Source organism: Homarus americanus, unplaced genomic scaffold (assembly GCF_018991925.1).
Source record: "Homarus americanus isolate GMGI-L3 unplaced genomic scaffold, GMGI_Hamer_2.0 scaffold31037, whole genome shotgun sequence".
Taxonomy (NCBI): Eukaryota; Metazoa; Arthropoda; class Malacostraca; order Decapoda; family Nephropidae; genus Homarus; species Homarus americanus.
In genome coordinates, this window is record NW_024722227.1 from 21201312 (window position 1) to 21209602 (window position 8291).

General features: G+C 39.0%; 1 long non-coding RNA gene across 1 annotated transcript; it reads right to left on the minus strand.

Annotated features, from left to right (window-relative positions):
- Positions 1-4018: 4018 nt before the first annotated feature.
- LOC121862417 lies at positions 4019-6733 on the minus strand. Its single transcript, XR_006088226.1, has 2 exons — positions 6651-6733; positions 4019-4164 (listed from the first exon to the last, which is right to left on the minus strand). It is a non-coding gene; the product is annotated as an uncharacterized LOC121862417 (long non-coding RNA).
- Between the last annotated feature and the right edge of the window lie 1558 nt (positions 6734-8291).

The following is an 8291-nucleotide window of genomic DNA, read 5'->3' on the forward strand; positions in this document are numbered from 1 at the left end:
ACACCATCAACTTCAGCTATGCCATCAACTTCAGCTCGCCATCAACTTCAGCTACGCCATCAACTTCAGCTCGCCATCAACTTCAGCTTCGCCATCAACTTCAGCTGCCATCAACAAGCTACACCATCAAGCTACACCATCAACAAGCTACACCATCACTTCCTACACCATCAACTTCAGCTACACCATCACTTAGCTACACCATCAGCAAGCTACACCATCAACTGAAGCTACACCATCAACTGAAGCTACACCATCAACTGACTCATACGTCAACTTAAACTCGCCATCAGCTTAAGCTACACCATCAACTGAAGCTACACCATCAACTGAAGCTACACCATCAACTTCAGCTATGCCATCAACAAGCTCGCCATCAACTTCAGCTCATGCATCAACTTAAGCGCCATCAACTTCAGCTACCATCAACTTCAGCTACCCATCCTTCGCTCGCCATCAACTTCACGCTATGCCATCAACTTCAGCTATGCCATCAACTTCCTATGCCATCCTTCAGCTACACCATCAACTTCAGCTACACCATCAACTTCGCTTCGCCATCAACTTCAGCTTCGCCATCAACTTCAGCTCGCCATCAACTTCAGCTCGCCATCAACAAGCTGCACCATCAACAAGCTACACCATCAACTTCAGCTACACCATCAACTTCCTACACCATCCTTCCGCTTCACCATCACTTCAGCTACACCATCAACTTCATGCCATCAACTTAAGCTACACCATCAACTGGCTACACCATCCTTCAGTTACACCATCAGCAAGCTACACCATCAACTGAAGCTACCATCCTTCAGCAACACCATCAACTTCAGCTACCATCAACTTTAGCTATGCCATCACTTCAGCTATGCCATCAACTTCAGCTATGCCATCAACAAGCTACACCATCAACTGAAGCTACACCATCAACAGCTACACCATCAACTTCAGCTACACCATCAACTTCAGCTATGCCATCAACTTCAGCTACGCCATCAACTTCAGCTACGCCATCAACTTAAGCTACACCATCAACTGAAGCTACGCCATCAACTTCAGCTACGCCATCAACTTAAGCTACGCCATCAACAACTACACCATCAACTGAAGCTACACCATCAACTTCAGCTACGCCATCAACTTAAGCTACACCAGCAACTTCTGCTACACCATCAACTTAAGCTACGCATCAACTTCAGCTCGCCATCAACCTAGCTACCATCAACAAGCTACACCATCAACTGAAGCTACCATCAACAAGCTACCATCAACAAGCTCGCCATCAACCTAAGCTACACCATCAACTTGCTACACCATCAACAAGCTATGCCATCAACTTCAGTTACACAATCAACTTCAGCTACACCATCAACAAGCTACACCATCAACTGAAGCTACGCCATCAACTTAAGCTACGCCATCAACTTAAGCTACACCATCAACTGAAGCTACGCCATCAACTTCAGCTACGCCATCAACCTAAGCTACACCATCAACCTAAGCTACACCATAAACTTCAGCTACGCCATCAACCTAAGCTACACCATCAACTTATTAGCCATCAACTTCAGTTACACCATCAACTTCAGCTACATCATCAACAAGCTCGCCATCAACTTCAGCTACGCCATCAGCAAACTCGCCATCAACTGAAGCAACACCATCAACGACTACACCATTAACCAAGCTACACCATCAACAACTACACCATCAACTTCAGCTCGCCATCAACCTAAGCTACACCATCAACAAGCTACACCATCAACTGAAGCTACGCCATCAACTCAAGCTCGCCATCAACTTCAGCTACGCCATCAACCTAAGCTACCATCAACCTAAGCTACACCATCAACTTCAGCTCACATCAACCTAAGCTACACCATCAACTCAAGCTACGCCATCAACTTCAGTTACACCATCAACTTCAGCTACATCATCAATTTAAGCTACGCCATCAACTTAAGCTACGCCATCAACTGAAGCTACACCATCAACTGAAGCTACACCATCAACTTAAGCTACACCATCAACTTAAGCTACGCCATCAACCTAAGCTACACCATCAACTTCAGCTACACCATCAACTTCAGCTACGCCATCAACTTAAGCTACACCATCAACTGAAGCTACATCATCAACTGAAGCTACACCATCAACCTAAGCTACACCATCAACCTAAGCTACACCATCAACTTAAGCTACACCATCAACTGAAGCTACACCATCAACTTAAGCTCTGCCATCAACTTCAGCTACGCCATCAACTTCAGCTACGCCATCAACTGAAGCTACACCATCAACTTCAGCTACGCCATCAACTGAAGCTACACCATCAACTTCAGCTATGCCATCAACTTCAGCTACGCCATCAACTTCAGCTATGCCATCAACTGAAGCTACACCATCAACTTCAGCGACGCCATCAACTTAAGCTACACCATCAACTGAAGCTACACCATCAACTTCAGCGACGCCATCAACTTAAGCTACACCAAACAGTTGAACATTTTACTGCCATTCCAATTTAGATTGAATTATGAGTTTTCAAGGGTTTACTGTACAGGTGCTCCTCTACTTAAGAATGTTCAACTTACAAACTTTAAGAGATACAAACATCATCACTGAGGGGGGTTACCTGCCAGAACAGGTGTTTAATGCAGATGAGATTGGATTATTTTGGAGAAAATTCCAGATAGAACAAACATTACCTAAGAGGAGATGAGTGAGCCAAGTTTTAAAGCTGTATTAAAGGATATAGCTGTACTAAATATCCATAATCTTTCCATTTTTTACAATATGTTTGGTATCTACAGGAGTAAAGTTGGACTTACAAACAAGCCTCAGGAACGTAACTCGTTTATAAGTAGAGGAGCACCTGTATATCCTGCTGTTATAATAATTAAATGTCTAAATAATTCAAATAATTTATAAATGAAGACAAAAACAATAAAATTATACAAAATAAATATTGACTTTAATTTACCCTATATGGCTCTGGTTGAGATAATGTAGTAAGTTGTGATCCTCCAGCTGCCACTTGGAGGATCACCAAGGTTATTGTGGAAGAAACATGTGATGCCTGACAAACGCGTGTTTTGTAAACAAGCATCAGAGCCCATCGGGTAGTGACCATCATAAATCTGATCTTGGCCATCACATAGCAGTACAGTGAACCCTCGAAGATCCGGACTAAAAGGAGGGACCACCTGTCCGGAAAAGCCGATTGTCCGGATTTTCCGGCAAATAATAATAAATGATATAAGAAACACCAAAAATACAGTACTAATGTTGTGATAAACAAATAACCGTATATAAACCATGCATTTACCTATGATAACATAATAAGAAACATTGTATCATTACCAGAGTGAATGAAATAATATTACCACAAACAACAATTGTCAAATCTGTTTATGTTTCCCACCTCCTCGGGCACCTGTGTCCAAGCAGCTGACGGGTCAAGCAGCGCCCACGGGCCTAAAATGTTCTTTGCTTTGGTTTGGGAATGTTTCTTAGGGAAACTTCTAGGAGGCTTCTTAGCCCAGAATCCTCAAATTTTTTGTCCGGATGTTCCGAAATCCAGATTTCCAGGGTCCATATCTTCGAGGGTTGACTGTATTTAGCTTTAATTTCTTAACATCGTAAAGCTGATTGATCGTATATCAATCAATCGTATAATGGTCAACACCTGTATGAACTAATTAACTTAGAATCAATAATTAATTCTATTCAGACTTAACATAAAATACATATCTACAACACATCCTAGTAAGCAGCAGCACATTTCCAGAGGAGATATCAGTTAATTCAGCTTATTTGGCAAACTTTCAGAATGGAGCCCTAGGGAATAATACATCACAATTATGATAAAATAAGATAAACTTATTTGGATGAAGGTTACCAGCTCTAGCATGCTACAAAGACCAGCACTGTACTGTACTATCATCTCTCCTCAACATTACACCAGGATTCTCACACTGGAGTACACTACCACAGAGTGAAGAGGAATATTGTACACACCTCCTGTAGTAGTGCCTCAGCCTTCTCACTTGGAAGGAGTCGAAGACCTGCCGTAGCTTTCAAGACCAAGGGTGTGGAAGCCCAAGCCTGGCGAGGAATGCGGCCCTTGGCAAGCTCCAGCAATGGCAATAATGATTTGGCTCCCTGCAACATGTTAAAAACTTCAAGTAATACTTAAAATTTACAGAATTATAAAGAGTGAACTGCTTTGGTCATATAATTAGGGATGAAGGAATAACAACAGAAATATTAATTTGCAAAGTTGAGGATAGGAGGACAATGGTAGGAACAGACCAAAAACATTTAGAGAGAGGAACAGTCATTGTCAACCCTGAGATATAAGGAAGGTGATTTTATTGATCGATTGATTGAGTGACTGAACAAGACTCAATAAAATTCTAAATAAAACAGTGAAGACAATGCCTAAATGCAAAATTAAGGATTTTTTTTCCTCATTCTAAAACATAGCTAAAAACAAAGAGGCAGCAGGCTTTGGACGGAATAAAGAAAATGCACACCTCAGATAAGCATCAAATTGAACAAAAACATAAATAATAATAATAATAATAAATAATAATAATAATAATAATAAAGTGGTCTCTTGGTTGACGAACGGTTTGATTAACAAAATTTCGGTTAATGAATTAGCTCCCATAAGGATTTTCAGTTCGATTAACGAAATCCCACGACAAGTGTGCGCATCAGCAGATCGGCCAGTCCGCCAATACAGTAATTGGTTCTACAGTAGGCTCTCTCCAATAACGTTAATAGGTGCCTGAAAAACGCCGTTATCACCGAAAACGTTATTTGTGTGACATTAAAATACATGAAAGTCGGTTTATTGGTGCTGCCGCCCCAAGAATTTCACCCAATTTTTCCCCCTTAGAAGCCCTCCTAAAACTTTTTGTTTGCTGAAATAAAAAGAATTGGTAATCAATCATCAAAGAGTATTGAGTATTATAACACTCAGCTTGGGGGAGTTTTTGAGGTGCTTGTGATGATTGTTCCATATCTGAGGGTCACTAAGACTTGCACTGTCTTTCATTCTACAAGCTAACCATTTCAAAAGAAAATGCTCTGTTATCACTGACAACCTGTTTCAATCACTTTTATCATTCATAGCCCATTTCACATTTCCATCACTACCTTAATATTTTTGCACTGTAGACTCAGGACAGTTCAATTTCCTCACAATATCAATGTTACATGCACCACTTTCAATGAGCTCAACAATCTGTTCTTTATCCTTGATCAAGTAAGCACGCTTCTTGTGGCTTTGACTCTTAGCTTTGGGATTTTTTTTTCTCATTCACTTTAAAAGTTCCCGGCATTCAGGCGGCAAATCACTCCGCCCACCACCTCCCTAACCCCCACAGGCAAAATGCGAAGCCATTATTGATCGACCCTAACAACCACTGGTTATAGAGGCGAAAATCTCACATCTGGGTGCAGCGCTGTATTCCACAGAGCCGAAGTGGTGGGAGGCGGACAACCACGCTATCAGCATGGCGGCAAACAAACGCTATCATTGATGCGCACGGACGCTTCCCACAAAATCTCCGTTATCAGAGAATCCAGACGTTATTATCGAAAATGGGTATCTATTGTAACTTACCGTTATTGTCAAAAGCGTTATTGTGGAAGTCGTTATTGGCGAGAGCCTACTGTATGTTTACATTTGTTTCCAGTGGAGTAAATATCAAGAAAGTTGGTCTCTTGAATATTTCTGCATTTTTATAATAAAATTATTGGTCATTCTGAAATTTAGTTAACATATTGATAATACAGACAGTACAGGGAACAGTTTTTGTGCGCACATCAGCTGATTGAATCACCCAACAACGCTTCTCACTTTAACTTTGTTTACAGTGGAGTGAACATCGATTTTGTTGGTCTCTTGAATATTTTTGCATTTTTGCATTAAAATTATTGGTCATTCTGAAATTTAGTTAACATATTAATAATATACAGTGCAGAAATTATTATGAAACATGAAGAAGGCATTAGAACCAATGCACTCTGTAAAGAATATGGCATGTCATCATCAAATGCCTCTACAATCAGTTGTTTGATATGTACCATAATCAAAGCTGTCGGGAATACGACATACACACCTCAAAGTAAGTTAAGATACAGTATAGTATTCTATTGTTTTTTATTCATTATTATACAGTAAACTGTACAGTACAGTACTGTATTTAGTTTATATTTAATGTTTTGTTAAATCTATTACTGTACTGGTATACAGTAATTTTATATGCATACTTTTTCTGTGAGTTGGAACTAATTACCCAATATCCCATTGAAATAATATCAGGTTAACAAAATTTTCGGCTAACGAATGACTCTGTGGAACGAATTGTGTTCGTTAACTGAGGGACCACTGTATACAGAATGACATCTACACAGAGAAAATTTAAAAATAACAAGAAGCAGCACACCACAATGTTTTCTGACAGCAAGCTCTCTTATAAAAAAAATTAAGTTTATATTCAAGAGAGCAATACTCGGTATCACACACACACAGCAGCATACACAGCCACACTACAGGTCACATACAACTTGGAGAGACCTCAGACAGCCACATGTGAGGTTGTACACACTCCAGCAATATGAATGGGAACAAATACCTCAACAGGATCATCGGCGTAGCTGGAGAGACCAGGCTTCACCTCGTACAGCTCATCATCCAGCTTCAAAGAATTGTCTGCAAGTAACATAGAGGATTAAAGCTAATAATATATATATATATATATATATATATATATATATATATATATATATATATATATATATATATATATATATATATATATATATATATATATATATATATATATATATATATATATATATATATATATATATATATATATATATATATATATATATATATATATATATATATATATATATATATATGCAAGTAAATCACTGTAGGTGCTGTTGAATTTCAGGGTGAGTACAGACAGTCTGTACTACCCCTGAAGATGTGAATTACACAAAGCTTTAGAACTTCTGTTCTTTTCTTTCCTTGTGGTTACTAGCATATATATATATATATATATATATATATATATATATATATATATATATATATATATATATATATATATATATATATATATATATGCAAAGCTGTCCAATCTCAAGTGCATTACACTCTTCACTATTACTGTAGTACAAAGTAAAAATAGGACTTAATTTTATCTGAGTAATAGAGGGTTTGATATTGAATTCCTACTGCTACAGGAGCCCAGAACCAAGCACCTTTTTACTTGCTTATCTAGTATGAGGGATGGTCCATCATGTCTTGCCTCCTTTTGGGCCTAATCTTATTCATTCTTCCCTTATCACATTTATTGGCCTCAAATCAGGAACATCAGACATAAATATTCCTCCCTATACAGGAAGGAGACCTTTTATATACAGCTACATACAATATGATTCCAAGACTGATGCACTATCTTGGATCCACACAGTCTCCCAGCTAATAGAACACAAATGAACCAAACAATGCGATGACTCCCTCATCATTCACTCCTTATGGTTATCCTGAAAACCCCACTAAAATAATATGCCTTTGGTTCCAACATCCCTTGAAACAATGGGCGACATCACAAATATTGTCACCAAGTCCCATGTTCCTGACCTGACTTTCTGCCTCATTTACTCACAATTGCAGGGTCTAAATTGTTTCTCTTTCTTTGAAAACACAACATATAGTACAGCCACTCCTTGACTTACGACGGGGTTAGGGACCCAAATCCAGGTCGTAAGTCAAATTGATCGGAAGTCGAAAATGCGAAGATAACACATAGAAAATCCAAAATGGGTGTCTCTTTTTCTTCTCAGCACCACAAAACTCTCACTTTTAAGCTTGACAGCCATCTTAAGGGAATTACAAACGAAAGTTTTGTCAGTACACAGCGCAATCACTAAAATCGGTACTCGAAAATATGTACAGTAAAACCTCGATTAACCGACCACATATGGGGGAAAGGGGCCGACGGATAATCGAAAAGGTCGGTTAATAGTACATAAAGTTTACGGAAATAAGACATACATTTTCAAAGTACCTTTCCCTAACCTACCTCATTTAAATCCCTCTATTTATTTTTGTTCATTTGCCATTCATATTTCAATAGAATTCACTTTAAAACATTAACATCAACTCTTTCATCACCTTAGTTCACATAGACGCGGAGGGGGCGTTGCCCTCGTCTGTCAAGATGACCTACGCCCGTCACGCCTGGATGTTCAAGTCCCAG